Genomic DNA, 20583 nt, shown 5'->3' with positions numbered 1-20583 from the left:
GATGCTGAGATTTAGTGAGAGCTTGATTTGTGGATCAACTCTGTCATCCTTTTTAACACGTCCAGTCGGACGGATGAATGATCATTAATTCAAACAAACAATCAAACAAACGACAATCATAACATAATGTCCCATACCGCATCACTCTCAGGAGATGATTGGGGGATAAAGAACTGTGACACTGACGCTTGTGTCTTCTGTGTTCTTACATATCTGCAGTGTTGCTCTCCTGACGAATGCTGTGTAATGTCAGACAGCCCACCGTCCGCCACTGAACACACTCGCCGACAGACTTTACAGTTTGCTCTGTAGTCGTCTCCACTCACGCTGTCCAGCCAAGGATGTGCCTCTTCCCACTCACGTCTGTATTTTTGTAAGCGTTTACGCTTTTGAGGACGTGCTGGAGTCCCGGGTGCAGCAGACATTTTTAAAAGGCCCGGGTTTTTGAGCAGCGCCGGTGTGTGTTGTCTGTCTCTAGGCAACCGTGACAGCGCCACACGCAGTGACGCAGGCAGCCGGGCACAGACGCACAGAGCGGGACGCAGAGTGGAGGGGTTTGTGTCCTGGGTAGATCCCGCAACGGAGTATTTCCTGCTTTATTTTGTTCATTACTGTTAGATTTAGTGTTGATATGTGTGAGACAGACATGTGTATTGGACATTTATGAAAATACGGAACAATACGGGACACAAGATTTAATTGCCAAATAAAGGACGATTTTGTATTTTACGGGACGGGTGGCAACCCTAATATGAATGTTATCAGCTAAAATAGTACTTGCTTGCTATAGCTAGCTGCTCACATGGTTAATGCAGCATAAATACTAAAAATCAGTCTGCATGAGCCTTAACCCCAAAGCCCTTTATTCACAGATTGCTCTGTAAATATATTATCAGCAAAATACTGCTCACCTCCTTCTGCTACAACTGGGAGGGGGTTGAGGGAGGGTTTCCTAATCCTGAGGCTGCATCTGGGCATGTTGAGATCAGACCTCAGGAGTGAACAAGCTAGTTATTAGCATGCATCTTCACCTAGCTGGCGCACTAGCTGTCTAGTGGACTTATAAATTCACTGAGCTCTTTGCAGAACAAAATTACATTCATTACTCGTCTCATTTTCAGTGGCAATAACGGTAACCTATGAAATATTTAAATAAAACGACACTGCACTGTAAATTAAGTTGTTAGCTTGATCATCCAATCAGTGGTTAAGCCACAATAATAATCTCCTATAGCATTAACATTAGCACGATGGGTTAATAGCCACTAAAGGAAGGTCAGTGAATAAATGTAATGAGCAGCATCTTCATCTCTTCTTCAGGAACAACTTCACACACTCACTGAGCTCACGGACTCGGTCATGAGAACTAAACGCTGTTACTGAAGAGAAAAAAAAGATGCTGCACAATCTGGCTACAAGACCACAAGAGTGTTAAACCATTAGAGGAAGAAAGACAGAGGCCTCATGCAATATTTTCCCTTCACACACACACACACACACACACACACACGTCTCCAATTCTTACAGAACATTCAGTTTGAATACCTGCTCATAGAAGGGTTTCTTCCACTTACTATTTTCTAATATTTGAGTATAATAATAATTATATTCATAATGATTTATTTTTATTATTATTTTATAAATGATGGTTTCATGTGCTCTCATGTCTGTGTTACCCCCCCCCCCCCCCCCCGCTCTCTCGCTCTCTCTCTCTCCATGGTATCATCTAATGTTTGATAGAGGAGGAACAACAGTGTGCACAGCTTCATCAAAATACTGTTAATTTAAAATATAAAATGGTTTGGATTTTTGACACCACAGACTTTAGAAATGAGCTGAATTTTACTTGTGCCAGCGTCCCCATGAGTCCCAGAATCCAGCTAACAGAGGAGGAGGTCCGGAGCTGCCTTGGACAGATTAAACCTCCCAAAGCACCAGGTCCGAATGGGCCATGTGGCCGTGTTTTAAAGCGATGTTCCATCTAAAGGGTGTTTTAACAAGACTGTTTCAGTTCTTATTAAAAACACAGACAGTGCCAGACACTTACAGACTGTCAGTAATAAGACCACTGCCTAAAAAGTCAGGAGCTAAGGCTGGGCTCACACTGCAGGATAATCCGGCCGAGTTTGGGTCCGATTTGCCCCTTCTGATAATCACGGGGGCGTTCCTGAATCGAAGCTGGTCAGAAGTGATTATCTGCCTGAATAACTCTGCAGTCTGAGGGGTTTACAGACATAATCTTAAGGTCACGACCAAATCAGAGGCTCCCTGATTTAGAATCGTAAATATCAAATGTTTAATATTTACAATTAAAAATCGTGTAGTGTGAAAGGATCAGGGATGAAACATTGAGCAGAAAGTTAGCTGACCAGGAAGCATCATGTTTATCACAGCAGCTCCAAGGCAGTGGAAGGTCGGAGGATCTATAAAAATAACATTTCTAATGACCTTGGGTTTCACTCTCCCCTCCAGCCGTGTGCACAACAACGTGAGCTTGTAGCAGCAGCTTGCACTGGCTCACCTCCAGCTCACACTGCAAAAAGGGCGTGTTTCTTCACACAGCGTTTCTTCCTAAGTGTCATTGTTGTTCCCAGTGAGGAGAGCACGCGCTGCACTCTTATATTTCTGTTTTGCTCCACCTTTGATTTTTGTTCAGCCGCTCCAAGTGCTTCAAACTTTTCAGGGTGAGTTTCTGTGGGACCCCAAGTCCCCGGAATCGGCATTCTGAAATCTCTCAGTGACAGCACAAGTTCATGGCAGCCTTCAAACATGGCCGCCATGGACTACAACTCCCAAGCACCACAGTGCCCTCCCTCTCCCGAGTACTGACTGGGAGTACACCTGTTCTCAATCCAACTCCCTATATAAGCACGCCAAACACGCCAGCACTTTGAGAAGTATCGTTCTGTGTCCCTGCACCTGTTCATACACAGCCGTTTGTCATTTTGGCCTGACTCTAGTTATTCTGACCCTCACTATGTTTATTACTGACTCTGAGACTGTTGTTTACCTGTGACGCTCCGTTTGTACATCGACTGACCCTTGGCACGAACCTGACTCTGATTCTCGTCTTACGATTTGGATTTGTTCACCAGTTTGCGACGCACCCGCTCTCCCCTGCAATTTTGTCTGTAATTGCCTGCACTGTGACAAAAACGTTCAGTATAATCACCAAGTGTGTGTTTCTGCTTCTCGATTGAATCACCTGGGGCCTCATGCACAAAGACCTGCGTGGATTTCCCACTAAATATGTGCGCACGTCAAAATCGGGAAATTTCCGTACGACCAAAAAAATCCAGATGTATCAATCAGTGCGTACGAAGGTTTCCACGCACTCTCCTGTTGTACATCCCAATCAACGTGGAATTCGGCGCACATGCACGAGCCCCGTTCCCCGCCCCGTCTCCTCCTTCAATTATTCCACACTGAATCTGTTAATTAGTATAAATAGACCTGCAGTAAGGCCCGCGTTAGGTAAAAGACATGGCAACTTTTACTAACACGTTAATGTTAATTAAATGTTAGAAATCTCACGTTAATCAAATTAACATTTAACATTTATTATTAACATTTATTCGCATTAATCCCTGCCTTTAGCACAGTGTAATAGAATTCACATACATCACTTAATTGTTCTGCCACCTCCAATTAAAGTGATGTTCAAAGTGTATGCTATGAGACATGCAACAGTCACTGATTGTATGCCACTGAATGTGAATGTAGCCTATACCAAGATAACGGTATGATTCGCATCGTCCGCAGTGCCTGCGCCACAATGAGTGTCTATTTGAGTTACATGGGTTTTGAAAACAAAAAAACACCTTTAGTGCTCTAATGTGTACATTTTTTCGGGGACACCCTGTATTTGAGGAAATGTCTTCCTCTCTTAGTAGGCCCAATATTCCTAGCCACATGTAACCAGAAATAAAACATGTGCACATATTTTCCACAATAGGATTTTAATGACAAATGTATTCTAGCAGGGTGCCAGGGAACAACAGGAGGCCCCCAGTCCATCCCAACCGAGCAGGAAGAGGACCCCCAGCCGAGCGGATCCAGCGTCACTGTCACCTGCCCCCCTTCTCCACCGCCTGCCCCTGTCGCCAGGTCCACAGGCCGGGTGCTGACGCGCACGGTCCTTGAGTCGCAGGGGGAAATTTTAAAGGGGATAGAGGTGATTAACGACAACCTCGAGGGAATCCGCGAGGAATTGAAGGAACTGAATAACACATTAAAAGAATATCTTAAAAAATGAATGGTGTCCCGTGTCCCGTCTGTCCTTACCTTTTCACATTGTGGCTATTAAGCGCTGCCGGGTTTGTATGCCATGTCGCTGCGGCACCTCGTTGTGAGGCCCAGGGTCTGGGTCCTCCGGCAGGTCTCGCTCCATTATTGGCACGCCGTACCGCTGCGCCACATTGTGTAACACGCCACACACCACGGTTGTGTCTGATTTGTACGCACTTGGAAATCGTTTCATATATTGATCTTGGTAATTATGTGATAAGGCTACCCCACGCAACATCAACTAATAATATTTCAGTCTGACACCTCGCGGCAAATGCGTGAGGAAGATCTATTAAGCTAGCTGCAATGCATGGTCCTGCATGTGCATTCTTTAATTTAATTAATTAACCAATAGTCAATGGGAATAATATCGAAATGATATTGCTGGGGTTTCTCATTTCCCGTAATTACAATATGGAAGGGATGGTTGATGGATCTGTTGGCATTTACCCAACAGTCTCGCATTATGTGTCTCAACAATGTCGTATGACTGACATACATTTCAATTCACACATCCTGATGTTCCGATGCATTTTTGGATGCCTCTTATCGCCATGTCATGACTCTTGACCGAGTAGGCCTAAATGTAGTTGCATTGCTCTGCCTCTAAGTGTCGCCAAGTACCAAGATGCACCAGAAATGTGCGTACGCCAGCCATGAGGTTTGCGTAGAGTACCGCACTTTTCCATGCCAAGTCAATCTTTGTACATACGAATGTTTGCGCAGAAAGTGACGTACGTAGCTTTTTTGTGCGTACGCAAGCTTTGTACATGAGGCCCCTGGTGTGTGGGTTCTTGTGATTAAAACCTTAAAAATCGGTTAAATCTGTCATTATGTCTGTGGTGTCCCATGCTTTAAAAATCAGTTGAGTTGAAAATGCTCTAAAGTGGACCAGGCCGAAAGAACTGAATGATTTTCATCCTGTGGCCCGAAACCTCAATACTGGCCGTATGTATGGAAAGTGTTTTCAGCCATCATTTCATTTCATCTCTTACAGAGGGTTTGAACCCACTACAGTTTGGTTATAAGCCACGGAGAGGGACAGAGGACACCACCCGGACTCTGGTTAACATGGTTACCAGCCAGCTGCAGCAGCCTGAGGCTTAAGCAAAGGTTTGAGTTCTTGATTTTAGTGCAGATTTTAACATCATGTAGACTCACTTGTTCTTGCAGAGGCTTCTGGATTTGGGGATAAATGGGGGACTGTCAGCTCAGCGCCAGAATCAACATCTGACCTCGAGTCTGATCTACGCTTCCGGACTACGCTTCCCAGAGCACACTACAGCCGCCCCAGACTGCAACGCTCATCATCACACACACACACACACACACACGGGACTTCTGATCCTGCACACCTGCTCTGAGTTTACTCGATGATTATCCTATGCATAAAATTCTTAGTTAATGGATGTTTCTTTATCTCAGTGATTTTGTTGATGCGTTTTGTAATGCGTGTTGAAAGTGTTGACTTCAATCATCAGCTAGAACTTTGTTTGGTCCTGCTACTTCATATAAAAACAACAATATAATGAATTTAATAATAAAACATACAATTTTCAATTAAATCAAACTCATGCTTATGAATATATCTGTCTTTATCTGAAGAGGTGCACTTAACAGCTGACACAGTGATTGATTTCAAGTTACTGTAGGCATCCTGGGCCAGTGGGGGGGCAAATAGAGAAATAGTCCACATGTGTGCGTCATTAGTGTCTGATTTCATTCACTGTCTAATACAAGGACAAAGCTGCAGTTTTGTGGTGAGAATAAGTCTGGCTGATACAGTCTGTGTGTGGGGGGGTATGGAGGGGTTAAATCCAGGGGCCCCACAGGGCTGTGTTTTATCACCTCTGTTATTTTCACTCTGTCTTAGCCTGCCAGCAAAAAAATCAGAATATTCTGTAATATGGATATTAGAATATGGCAGTACACAGGAAGTCAGTAATAACAGCAGAGGATGAGTTTGAGTTGCTTCCTTATGGCTGATGGTACAGCGCATCCCTGGGAAATAGAGCTCGACATAAAAAATAATCATCTTTTATCCCCAGAGCAATAAATCTTATTAATAAACTGCAGTGTTCACTTCAGAATGTTTGTGGTTGCTGTGTAAAACCGGATGTATTTATTTAATGCTGTTATTATTCAGTGTGAGAACAACAGTGTGCACAGCTTCATCAAAATACTGTTAAGAATTTAAATCTTATTAATAAACTGCAGTGTTCACTTCAGAATGTTGTGTTGAAGTAGTTTATACAGTGGGGCAAAAAAGTATTTAGTCAGCCACCAATTGTGCAAGTTCTCCCACTTTAAAAGATGAGAGAGGCCTGTAATTTTCATCATAGGTACACTTCAACTATGAGAGACAGAATGGGGGGAAAGAATCCAGGAAATCACATTGTCTGATTTTTAATGAATTAATTGGTAAATTCCTTGGTAAAATAAGTATTTGGTCACCTACAAACAAGCAAGATCTCCAACAGAAGACAGAACACTCCAACAGAAGACTGGAGTGCGCCGCTAGCAGAGGAGCTAAATCGCTTCTTTGCTTGCTTTGAAACATCTCAGCAGCACTCATCTGCTCCTGCCCTGCCCCCACCACCACACAGTTCCCACACCACTCCTTTCACTGTACAGGAGCACGATGTCAGACGGGTGCTCCTGGCAGTGAACCCCAAGAAAGCTGCCGGCCCAGATGGTGTACCTGGTAAGGTGCTCAGAGCGTGCGCCCACCAGCTCACCCCTACCTTCACCAGGATCTTTAACCTCTCCCTGGCTCAGGCAGTCATCCCGCCCTGCCTAAAATCTGCAACAATAATCCCAGTGCCGAAGAAGTCTCCCGTCACCAGCCTGAATGATTATCGTCCTGTGGCCCTCACCCCGGTAATCATGAAGTGCTTCGAGAGACTAGTTCTTCAGCACATCAAGGACCACCTCCCCCCAGACTTCGACCCCTACCAGTTCGCATATCGCACAAACAGATCCACAGAGGACGCCATTGTCGTAGCTCTCCACTCTGCGCTAAATCACCTGGAGCAGCAGCAGAGCTACGTCCGCATACTCTTTGTGGATTACAGTTCAGCTTTTAATACAATAATCCCGGACATCCTTATTAGAAAACTGGACACTCTCGGCCTCCCCCCTCTCACATGTGCCTGGTTAAAGGACTTTTTTACTAACCGGCCCCAGACTGTGAGACTTGGCCCCCACTTCTCCTCCACCCGCACATTGAGCACCAGCTCTCCACAGGGCTGTGTGCTGAGCCCCCTCCTGTACTGCCTCTACACCCACGACTGTAGTCCGACCCACAACAACAACAACCTTATCATCAAGTTTGCTGATGACACCACAGTGGTCGGACTCATCTCAAAGGGAGACGAAGCAGCCTACAGAGAGGAGGTCCTGAAGCTGGCAGCCTGGTGTTCAGAAAATAACCTCGCTCTGAACACCAAGAAAACCAAAGAGCTCATTGTTGACTTCAGGAAGCACAGCACCGACCTAGCCCCCCTCTACATCAACAACGTGTATGTGGAGAGGGTCCACACCTTCCGGTTTCTCAGTGTCCTCATCTCCGCCGACATCTCCTGGTCAGCAAACATTACAGCAGTCATTAAGAAGGCTCAGCAGTGGCTACACTTCCTGTGAGTCCTCAGGAAGTACAACTTAAGCTCCAACCTGCTGCTGACCTTCTACCGCTCATCCATCGAGAGCATACTGATGTACTGTATTACAGTATGGTACGGCAGCTGCACTGCTGTAGACAGGGAGAGGCTCCAGAGGGTAGTTAAGGCAGCACAGAAGATCATTGGCTGCCCTTTCCCATCCCTGATGGACATTTACACCTCCCGCTGCCTTAGCAGAGCTAAGAATATTATCAAGGACAGCTCCCACCCTGGCTTTGATCTGTTTGACCTGTTGCCCTCAGGGAGGTGCTACAGGTGCATCAGGACAAAGACAAATCGTTTAAAAAACAGCTTCTTTCCAAAAGCCATAACCGCCCTGAACTCGGATATGCTCTGACTTTATAGTCTATTTTATTTTACTATTTTACTAATTTATAATGTGCAGTACTTTACAAGGTGACTCTCTATGCAATACTTTTATAATGTGCAATACCTCACTCCATAATGTGAAACGCAACACATTCACCTCAGGACTGTGCACCTTACACACAGCACATACACCTCAGGACTGTGCACCTTACACACAGCACATACACCTCAGGACTGTGCACCTTACCTTACCTTGCAATACTTCATAATGTGTAATATTTTATCTTATAATGTGACTCTCTCGTGCAATAATTTATAATGTGACTGTCTCTGTGCAATACTTTATATGTGCAATACCTCACTCCATAATGTGTAACACAACACATACACCTCAGACTGTGCACCTTACCCCCATTACACCCCCCCTTTTTCCCCCTTCCTCTCTCTCTCTCTCTACACGCTGTTTGCACTGTTATTGGAGATGCTTTAATCTCATTGTACATGTGTATAGTGACAATAAAGGCATTCTATTCTATTCTATTCTATTCTATTCTAAGATTTCTGGCTCTCACAGACCTGTAACTTCTTTAAGAGGCTCCTCTGTCCTCCACTCGTTACCTGTATTAATGGCACCTGTTTGAACTCGTTATCAGTATGAAAGACACCTGTCCACAACCTCAAACAGTCACACTCCAAACTCCACTATGGCCAAGACCAAAGAGCTGTCAAAGGACACCAGAAACAAAATTGTAGACCTGCACCAGGCTGGGAAGACTGAATCTGCAGTAGGTAAGCAGCTTGGTGTGAAGAAATCAACTGTGGGAGCAATTATTAGAAAATGGAAGACATACAAGACCACTGATAATCTCCCTCGATCTGGGGCTCCACGCAAGATCTCACCCCGTGGGGTCAAAATGATCACAAGAACGGTGAGCAAAAATCCCAGAACCACACGGGGGGACCTACTGAATGACCTGCAGAGAGCTGGGACTAAAGTAACAAAGGCTACCATCAGTAACACACTACGCCGCCAGGGACTCAAATCCTGCAGTGCCAGATGTGTCTCCCTGCTTAAGCCAGTACATGTCCAGGCCCGTCTGAAGTTTGCTAGAGAGCATTTGGATGATCCAGAAGAGGATTGGGAGAATGTCATATGGTCAGATGAAATCAAAATAGAACTTTTTGGTAAAAACTCAACTTGTCGTGTTTGGAGGAGAAAGAATGCTGAGTTGCATCCAAAGAACACCATACCTACTGTGAAGCATGGGGGTGGAAACATCATGCTTTGGGGCTGTTTTTCTGCAAAGGAACCAGGATGACTGATCCGTGTAAAGGAAAGAATGAATGGGGCCATGTATCGTGAGATTTTGAGTGAAAACCTCCTTCCATCAGCAAGGGCATTGAAGATGAAACGTGGCTGGGTCTTTCAGCATGACAATGATCCCAAACACACCGCCCAGACAATGAAGGAGTGGCTTCGTAAGAAGCATTTCAAGGTCCTGGAGTGGCCTAGCCAGTCTCCAGATCTCAACCCCATAGAAAATCTTTGGAGGGAGTTGAAAGTCCGTGTTGCCCAGCGACAGCCCCAAAACATCACTGCTCTCGAGGAGATCTGCATGGAGGAATGGGCCAAAATACCAGCAACAGTGTGTGAAAACCTTGTGAAGACTTAGAGAAAACGTTTGACCTCTGTCATTGCCAACAAAGGGGATATAACAAAGTATTGAGATGAACTTTTGTTATTGACCAAATACTCATTTTCCACCATAATTTGCAAATAAATTCTTTAAAAATCAGACAATGTGATTTTCTGGATTTTTTTTTTCTCATTTTGTCTCTCATAGTTGAAGTGTACCTATGATGAAAATTACAGGCCTCTCTCATCTTTTTAAGTGGGAGAACTTGCACAATTGGTGACTGACTAAATACTTTTTTGCCCCACTGTATGTCTGTGGGTTTTATGGCTGTAATTTAATGTTTTCTTGTTGGTTAATGTTGGTATGTCTGTGACACCAAAGACAGATTTCCACATCTGGTGGAACAATAAAGATTTATTCTATTCTATTCTATTCTATTCTATTCTATTCTATTCACACTGTTTGTGGTTGCTGTGTAAAACTGGAAGTGTTTATTTAATGCTGTTATTATTCTAACATTATTATAATAATTCTGAAATAGTAGAAAATTTGAAGTGTGAAGAAAAACTGCAGGTTTACTCAACCTGAATGTGAACATGGTGTAAATTTATTATTGGTCAGAGTGTAGACTCGTGATTTTGCAAATGTGTTTGGGGACAAAATGCTGCATGAGGCCTCAGTCCTTCTTCCTCTAATCGTTTGACACTCTTGTGGTTTTGTAGCCAAACTGTGTCTTTTTTTTTCCAGAAGCAGCTTCTAGTTCTCACATCTTGAGCTCATCTCACTATAAACACAGACCCAACAGTGAGTGTGTGAAGTTGTTCCTGAAGAAGAGATGAAGATGCTGCTCTCGGCTCTGATTCTGCTCACGCTGTCTGGTAGGAAACATCATCTCACTCTTCAACAGAATTATTGTTCAGAGTTGTAATTGTTTGCTGATTGATGTTGCAGTGTGTACGCTCAGTTATTGGATTATACACTTCCACAAACACATCATACTGGATCATATTAGTCAACATTAGATTCTGATCTGATCTGATTATTAACATCATTGTAATTGCTCAGGTCCTGAGAGAGAGAGAGAGAGAGAGAGAGAGAGAGAGAGAGAATACAAAGACAAAAGTGTTAAAAAGCTTTATTGCTGTAATTTTACTTCTTTATGAATTTTTTTTTTTTTTTGATGGACTTAAGTCATGTAGTAAATTAAAACACAGTCCAGACAGAGACATAACACTGAGTGTCTTTAGCCACGGGAACATGTATAAATGTGGAAAGAAATATAAAATGTGATCAAAGGACTGTAAGGATTTAAAATGATAAATACCGTTCGTAAATAAATATACTGTATACAGATACATACAGTACACCTGTACAGTTTATTTATTCAATATCTCCTGGTTTACTTATTTATATATACACATCCGGGCGGCACGGTGGTGTAGTGGTTAGCGCTGTCGCCTCACAGCAAGAAGGTCCTGGGTTCGAGCCCGGGGCCGGCGAGGGCCTTTCTGTGCGGAGTTTGCATGTTCTCCCCGTGTCCGCGTGGGTTTCCTCCGGGTGCACCGGTTTCCCCCACAGTCCAAAGACATGCAGGTTAGGTTAACTGGTGACTCTAAATTGACCGTAGGTGTGAATGTGAGTGTGAATGGTTGTCTGTGTCTATGTGTCAGCCCTGTGATGACCTGGCGACTTGTCCAGGGTGTACCTCGCCTTTCGCCCGTAGTCAGCTGGGATAGGCTCCAGCTTGCCTGCGACCCTGTAGAACAGGATAAAGCGGCTAGAGATAATGAGATGAGATGAGATATACACATCCATAAATGGATAAATGTATCACGGTATAAATCGATACAGATATACAGCAGGGGCGGAGCCAGCTGGTTGGATGGGGTGGGTCTTATTTCCATCCTGTGACCTGTTTTAGTGTGTGTGCACGCGACCACAGATAGTCTGATGGAACCGAACTCACACATGCGCTTCAGAAGTAGATTACCAGAGAGCTTCATCATTATAGCAGCACAATCTCGCTAAAGTATCCTGGGTTTTGTTCTATACATGGCCTGTACAGTTCTTTACACTTGATATGAACTCGTACTAGAGACAGAGTGCAACCTGTTAACAGAAGAAACCACATCTCCCGTTCTCTTCAGCGCAAAATGCACATCTTTACTGAGTCTTTGTTCCATTCTTTAAAAATAAATGAAAACACTTGAGGTGGATAAGTGCATCGATAGTCAGTGAGTTAACGCGTAAACTGTAGCGAGGATCAGCAGCTTCTCATGATTAATACCACAAACTAGCTGCTCTGTGTAGCCTGTGTAGTCTGTGTTAGCGAGCAGTATCAAGCTAACAGACATCTACAGGAAGAAACTGCTCAGTTTAGAAATAAAATGTGGCTCTGGATTTTATAGACAGTCTGATGAAGTGGAAGTCCTTTATCTTGTTGAAGATGCACTCAGCAATACAGCGACTTTTAGGTGCACAGAACCAGTCAGAAGTTTGTACACACCTTCTAATTCAATGTTTTATCTTTATTTTTATTCATTAAAAGTCACTTCATGTCTTAAAGTAATGATGATGTCATTTCTCTTTACTGAATTGAGCGGTTCTTGTCATAATATGGATTACTGCAGTTGTGGAATCGGGCTATTTACTGTATTTTTATTATTTACTGTTTGATCTCTAATGCATTAAGAAGGAAAGAAACTTGTCCACTAATTAACTTTTGACTTTCACATGGTGTGGGGGATTCGGAAAACCCACCTGACCCCCTCTGACTACGGCCTTGTACAGATATAAAGGTGGATTGTGTTCAGTGCAGTAATGAGAAATATCTGATGAACACACAACATATAAAACAATCCATCAGCAAAACTTTATCAATGTCTTTTAATCTGCATTTATTTCTCTACACAGGTGTTCTCACTCAGGACAAAAGTCGTTGGTCTGTGAAATATCCTGATAATCCGATCTGTGCTGTGAGAGGATTCAGTGTCTCCATTCCCTGCAGTTATTATTATGATCCAATATCAAATCCCAATATTCAGGTGACACAAAAGCTTTGGTGCTCACTGAACTCAAACACAGATGTTTGTTTAAAGCCTCCGTATGTTTATGACAGCTCATCAAACACCAGCTCAGACTTTGAGTACGCTGGAGACGACAAATCAAACTGCACTTTATTAATCCACAATCTACAGTTCAGTTATTCTGGAAAGTACAGATTCAGATTTATAACTGATAATCCTGATGACAGATGGACAGGTTGTACTGGAGCGACTCTACAAGTTGCAGGTAAATTTTAATGATTAAAATAAAAATCCAAATGATTCATGATCTGTATAATTGACTTTCCTCACCTATAGGAATACATTAAATCATTTTGTGGAAATCTTTCTCTTTTGAACAGTGAAAGTAAATTTAACTCCAGCTTTAATTTTTATCAAGAAATCTCATGTAGCTGATGTTTATTATTCAGTAAAACATTTTTATCAGTGAGAGAAATCCTGATTCACTGACGTGGAGTCTTTCCTGCTCTCTGGAAAAGATTTAAAGGTGTCACTAATCAGGCTCAGTGGAAACGGGACCCTTAAACAAGGAGACTCGTTAAATCTGACGTGTGATGTGAACTGCAGACACAGTTCCTCACAGTTCATGTGGTCTAAGAACAACGAGCTCTTACCTGAATCAGGACCCGTTCTTCACTTTCCTGCTCTGAACATGATGGATTCTGGGAATTACACCTGCACTTGGAAAACCAACGAGGCCTCAGGATCTGAAACGATCAGCCTTCACGTCGAGGGTGGGTCCATCTGCTCACAACATTCCTGAACGTCTCGAATGATTCCTGAAGGAAATGAAGTGACTTGTGTTCAGTTTAATATTCAATAAATGTTAAATACTGTTGTGTTTAACAGGTGAAAATCCTGATCAGTGGTTAATCTGGATCATTGTCTCGGTGTCAGTTGGAGTGATTTTCATCGTCTCAGTCATCGTAGGAGCTGTGATTTACATCAGGAGGTAAAAATCTACATATTTCCATCTAGTACATTCTGCACATAGCTAAAAATCATACACACATCCTGTGTTGGACTTTAATCGAGTCTCAGTATTTAGTCTCACGTGTAGATTTTTCGCTGCTAACACGTGTTGATAATCTGTTCTATGATTTACTGCAGTATTTAACACACACAGTATTGTTCCTTACTCTTTGTAAATGAGATGTGTGAGATCACAGTGTGTATTCTAGAGCATGTCCATGTGCACTGAGTGTTTTCCTGATTCTATTAGGAGGAAATGTAAAGCTCCAGAAGAAAACGGGCAGGAAAGTGGAGAGAAAACACAGGTATGACCTTTTCAAAGAAATGTGCTTTTAAGTGAGCTGTTAAAAAGCGTAGTACAGACGTCAAGTGTTCAAACTTTATACTTACAAACTGTTGTATTTTGGAGTAACTTATGACAATTATAATTTAAATACACTTTAGTTTATTCAGTTATTTTTAAAATATACCTCCTTAAATTAATTTAGCTGTGCTTTGAGTGCTTTTTGTCAAACAATTTAAGTCATACCCAGTTAGATGTAAGAAGATAATGTGGAGACGCAATTGTTGCTACACTTGTATAATTGTACTAAAAGTTATTATTCAGCATTATTTTAAATAATGCAATTTAATTTGATAACACAATTAAATATACAGCCCTGTGATGACCTGGCAACTTGTCCAGGGTGTACCCCGCCTTTCGCCCGTGGTCAGCTGGGATAGGCTCCAGCTTGCCTGCGACCCTGTTGAAGGATAAAGTGGCTAGAGATAATGAGATGAGATGAATTAAATATACTTTAGTTCCCGTGTGAAGAAACACGTTTATTTCAGTGAACTTCCTCACAGCACACTGAAGAATAATTTATAAGGGATTACTATAAAATATACAATTTTGGAAAAATGAAGAAAAGAAAATATGAAAATACACATTTAATACTCTTTACATAACTTCAGTCTCCTTTGTTTTCTGAAGAGATGATCTTAATAGGAAATGAGGAACTCAGTACAGCACAGTTTAGGGTTCTCCGTGTTCTAGCTCACACTGTTTATTTGTGACATTTTTATGGCATTATTTTTCTTCAAGGATTTCACGTCTGCTGTATTATAAGACTCTTTTGTCATGTGGTTCCATTTGATTTGATTTCATTCCACAGTTAATAACAGACAGTTGAAGCCCTGGGCAGATGGGATAACCTGGCCTGGTTTTATACGTAAACTCTGAACTCGTTCAAGTCTTTAGTTTGGTTTTGTTGGGTGACAATGAACAAGTTCTCAAAAACTGAGAAGTGGGTCTCATGGGGAAAAAAGTGTGAAAACATCTGATGTAGACCGTGAAGCATGTCCATACTGTAGATCATGAAGCAGAGAATGAACTCAACATGATCCTCAACATGAGTTTCAGATGATCTTTATCTTACGTTTAACACCACGTCTAAAATGGGATCCGCTGATGTTACCTGAACTGGAGCTGAAATTCTGACAGGACTGGGGACGAGTCGATCATCTACTGAACATCAACAGACTTAAACTGGAGAAATAAAGTGTTGGTGATTTTCTCACACTGCTGCACATGAGAACTGATGATGGATGCATTGTGATTTTACAGACAAAGCCACAGTTAAACCAAGTTTCTCAAGATCCTGATGAAGAAACGTTGAAGAAGGAGGAAGTAACTTACGCGTCTGTCCAAATCAAACCAACAACCAAAGGGTAAAAAAAATACAGCATACAGTGGATATAAAAATACAGTTTAATGTGTCATGGGAAACTGATCTTTAATTGAGACGGCGGGGCCATATGATGATATAAATCAATATTTGTGTTGCAGTTTGTGTACAAACCTGTAGATCATGTTCCATATTCTCATCTCATCTCATCTCATTATCTCTAGCCGCTTTATCCTTCTACAGGGTCGCAGGCAAGCTGGAGCCTATCCCAGCTGACTACAGGCGAAAGGCGGGGTACACCCTGGACAAGTCGCCAGGTCATCACAGGGCTGACACATAGACACAGACAACCATTCACACTCACATTCACACCTACGGTCAATTTAGAGTCACCAGTTAACCTAACCTGCATGTCTTTGGACTGTGGGGGAAACCGGAGCACCCGGAGGAAACCCACGCGGACACGGGGAGAACATGCAAACTCCACACAGAAAGGCCCTCGCCGGCCCCGGGGCTCGAACCCAGGACCTTCTTGCTGTGAGGCAACAGCGCTAACCACTACACCACCGTGCCGCCCACATGTTCCATATTGTGTCTCAGAAATGTCTTTGAGAATGGCGATACGATATTTTTGTCATTTCACCCAGCTCTAACTGAGTAATATAGAATTGTAAAGACATACATTATGTTTGCTCTCTCTCTCTCTCTAAGGTCTCAGGTCACAGCACAGCTAAACCAAGTTCCTCAGTCTGATGAAGTGTTAGATGAAGGAGGAGTGACTTATGCATCTGTGGGCATCAAACCCAAAGGATCACCCAAACAGTAAGCATGAAAATCAAAAATTTCCACTAATTAATTGGTTCAGAAGTACCATGTGATGTAAACAGAGGCAGATTAAATCGACACTAAAGGAGAATTGTAAAAACAGTGTGTGTTATCTGTGTTCATCCACTAATTAGCAAATAAATATGAAATAAAACACACTGTGTTGGGCTTTTATAGCAAATTGATCAATAATGGCATGTTTTATTCCTCTTATTTTCCAATTATGACATTTTTTTCTTTATTAAAGAACATGTTGTAGTTTTAATTCGTTTATAATTACAACCCCAGTTCCAAAAAAGTTGGGACACTGTGTAAACTATAAATAAAAACAGAACGTGAAGATTTGCAAATCATGGAAACCGGATATTTCACTGAAAATGGTACAAAGAAAACATATCAAATAGTGAAACTGAGAAATGTTGGTTTGTTTTTTTTGAAAAATATACACACATTTTGAATTTGATGTCAGCAGCATGTTTCAAAAAAGTTGGGACAGGGGCGTGTTTACCACTGTCTTGCATCACCTCTACTTTTAACAACACTGTAAACATCTGGGATCTGAAGAAACCAATTGCTGTTGTTTTGAAAGAGAAATTTTGTCCCATTCTCGCCTGATATACAATTTCAGTTGCTCAACAGTTCGGGGTCTCCTTTGTTGTATGTTGCACTTCATATTGCACCAAATGTTTTAAATGGGAGACAGGTCTGGACTGCAGCAGACCAGTTTAGCACCCGGACTCTTTTACTACAGAGCCATGCAGTTTTAATATGTGCAGAAAGCGGTTTGCCATTGTCTTGCTGAAAGAAGGAAGGTCTTCCCTGAAAAAGATTTTGTCTGGATGGCAGTATATTGCTCTGAAACATGTTTGTCACTCAGCATCAATGATGCCTTACCAGATGTACAAGCTACCCATGTCATGTGCATTAATGCCCCCCATACCATCACAGATGCTGGCTTTTGAACTGTGCACCGATAACAAGCTGGATGGTCCCTCTCCTCTTAAGCCTGGAGGATGTGGTGTCCATGATTTCTAAAAAGAATTTCTACTTTTGACTCGTCAGACCTCTGGACAGTTTTCCACTTCGCCTCAGTCCATCATAAAAGAGCTCGGGCCTAGAGAAGGTGGTGGTGTTTCTGGATATTGTTTATATCTGGTTTTAACTTGCATTTGTGGATGCAGTAATGAAGTGTTTTCACAGACGATGGTTTTCTGAGGTGTTACTGAGCCCATACAGTGATTTCCACTACAGACACGCGTCTGCTTTTAATGCAGTGTCTCCTGAGGGCCTGAAGATCACAAGCATCCAATGTCAGTTTTCAGCCTTGTCTCTTGCATACAGAGATTTCTCCAGATTCTCTGAATCTTTTAATGATATTATGGACCATAGATGATGTGATCCCCAAATTCTTTGCAGTTTTACATTGAGGAACATTATTCTTAAATTGTTGCAATGTTTGCCCATGCAGTCTTTCACAGAGCAGTGAACCCCTCCCCATCTATACTTCTGAGAGACTCCGCCTCTCTGGGATGTTCTTTTTATACCCAATGATCTTACTGACCTGTTGCCAATTAACCTAATTAGTTTTTTTTAGCATTAAACAACTTTTCAGTCTTTTGTTGCCCCGTCCCAACTTTTCTGAAATGTGTTGCTGACATCAAATTCAAAATGAGCATATAAAGAAATAAAATTTCTCACTTTCATCATTTGATATGTTGTCTTTGTACTATTTTCAATGAAATATAGGGTTTCAATGATTTGCAAATCTCCACATTCTGTTTTTATTTGTTTTACACAGCGTCCCAACTTTTTTGGAATTGGGGTTGTACTATTAATGCTCTTGATCATTTGTGAAACAAGTCAGTTCCTGTTCACACTTGTTATCGCAGCTACAGTGGATATGAAAAGTGTACATACCCCATTAAAATGATCGGTTTTTCTGATGTAAAAAAATAAAACCATGATAAATAATTTCAAAACTTTCCCCACCTTTAATGTGACCTATAAACTGTTCAATTCAATTGAAAAACAAACAAATCTGTTAGGGGGAAAACATTAAAAAAAACCAGACAATAAGCTGGTTGCATAAGTGTGCACACCCTTAAACTAATACTTTGTTGAAGCACCTTTTGATTTAATTACAGCATTCAGTCTTTTTGGGTCGGAGTCTATCAGCCTGCCACATCTGGACTTGGCAATATTTGCCGACTCTTCCTTGTCAAAGTGCTCCAAATCTGTCAGATTGCGAGGGCATGTCTTGTGCACAGCCCTCTTCAGGTCTCCCCACAGACTTTCAATTGGATTTAGGTCTGGGCTCTGGCTGGACCATTCCAAAACTTGAATTTTTGTCTCCTGAAGCCATTCTTTTGTTGATTTCGATGTATGCTTGGGGTCATTGTCATGCTGAAATATGAAATTCATCTTCAGCTTTCTATCAGACACCTGAAGGTTTTGGGCCAAAATTGAGTGGTATTTAGAACTGGTCATAATTCCCTCCACCTTGACTAAAGCCCCTGTTCCAGCTGAAGAAAAACAACCCCAAAACATGATCCTGCCACCACCATGCTTCACGGTAGTGTTCTTTTGGTGATGTGCAGTGTTGTTTTTGCACCAAATGTACCTTTTGGAATTGTGGTCAAAAAGTTCAACCTTGATTTCATCAGACAGTAACACATTTTCCCACATGCTTTTAGGAGAGTTGATGCATTTTTCTGCAAAATTTAGTCGGGCCTGGATATTTTTCTTTGTAAGAAAAGGCTTCCAGCTTGCGACCCTACCCCATAGTCCAGACATATGGAGAATACACGAGATTGTTGTCACATGTAGTACACAACCAGTACTTGCCAGAAATTCCTGCAGCTTCTTCAGTGTTGCTGTCGGTCTCTTGGCAGCCTCCCTAACCAGTTTTCATCTTGTCTTTTCATCAATTTTGGAGGGACGTCCAATTCTCGGTGATGTCATTGTTGTCCCATATTTTCTCCACTTCTTGATGACTGTCTTCACTGTGCTCCATGGTATATCTAATGCCGTGGAAGATTTTTTTGTACTCTTCTCCTGACTGATACCTTTCAACAATAAGATCCCTTTGATACGTTGTAAGCTCTCTGTGAACCCTGGCTTTTGCTGGAGGATGCAACTGAGTAAATGTCAGGAAAATCTTACTAGGAAAGCTGAACTTTTATTTGGGGTTAATCAGAGTCATTTTAATTGATGGCAGGTGTGAACCCAAAAAGACTGAATGCTGTAATTAAATCAAAAGGTGCTTCAACAAAGTATTAGTTTTAGGGTGTGCACACTTATGCAACCAGCTTATTGTACTTTTTTTATGTTTTTTCCCCAAACAGATTTGTTTGTTTTTCAATTGAATTGTACACGTTATAGGTCACTTTAAAGGTAGAGAAAGTTTTGAAATTATTTATCATGGTCTCATTTTTTTACATCAGAAAAATGTCATTTTAACGGGGTGTGTATACTTTTTATAGCCACTGTATGAATCACATCAGCCTCTCTTATATCTTTAAATGTAAATGTGTCAGTGAGAAACCACACAGTGTCGAGTAAAAGCAGTCTAACATGCCGAATCTGTAGCTGATAAACAGGACTGTGTGTAATTTCAGGCGAGCCCACACTGAGCAGCAGGAGGACGATTCTGTGATCTACAGCGCTGTGAAAAAGGCCTGATGATGTTTCCACACCTCATTCACCCACAGTGCAGATGAGTTTTATTTACTTATCATCATAAGACCTGGGATTTTTTCCCCCCAAGCATGAAACTCATTATGATTTAAGACGTGCTAATATCATAAGAAGTGTCAGTGTATTTACTGTAAACATGCAGTTTGGAAGAAAATTGAAATGAATTTGTTTTCTACACATTCTTGTGATTTCTTTTTTTTTTGTTTGTTTGTTTTTGAGTAAACAGGCTCCATTTTCTTCTTCGGATGCTTTCAGGCAGATTTAGTTTCATGTGTGTGTGTTAGTCATGTGACCAACTAATGCTCAAGTACAACTTGTGTGACCACGCCCACTTACAACAAGCACTTACTGTATAAAGGACAAGGCGATCCTTTTACAGAAAAGTAAATGTATAAGATGTGTGTAACCGGCTACTTTTAGTGCAACAACCATGGATACATCATGA

The 20583-nt window shown here is 41.9% G+C and overlaps 1 pseudogene; it reads left to right on the top strand.

The window, feature by feature from the left end:
- The window catches only part of LOC132867652 (uncharacterized), a 143068-nt pseudogene extending 122873 nt beyond the window's left edge, over positions 1-20195 (top strand).
- The last annotated feature ends 388 nt before the right edge of the window (positions 20196-20583 follow it).

This window comes from Neoarius graeffei, chromosome 19 (assembly GCF_027579695.1).
Source record: "Neoarius graeffei isolate fNeoGra1 chromosome 19, fNeoGra1.pri, whole genome shotgun sequence".
NCBI classification, from domain to species: Eukaryota; Metazoa; Chordata; class Actinopteri; order Siluriformes; family Ariidae; genus Neoarius; species Neoarius graeffei.
Note: the sequence above shows the minus strand (reverse complement) of the source record. Positions and strands in the feature narration are given on the sequence as shown.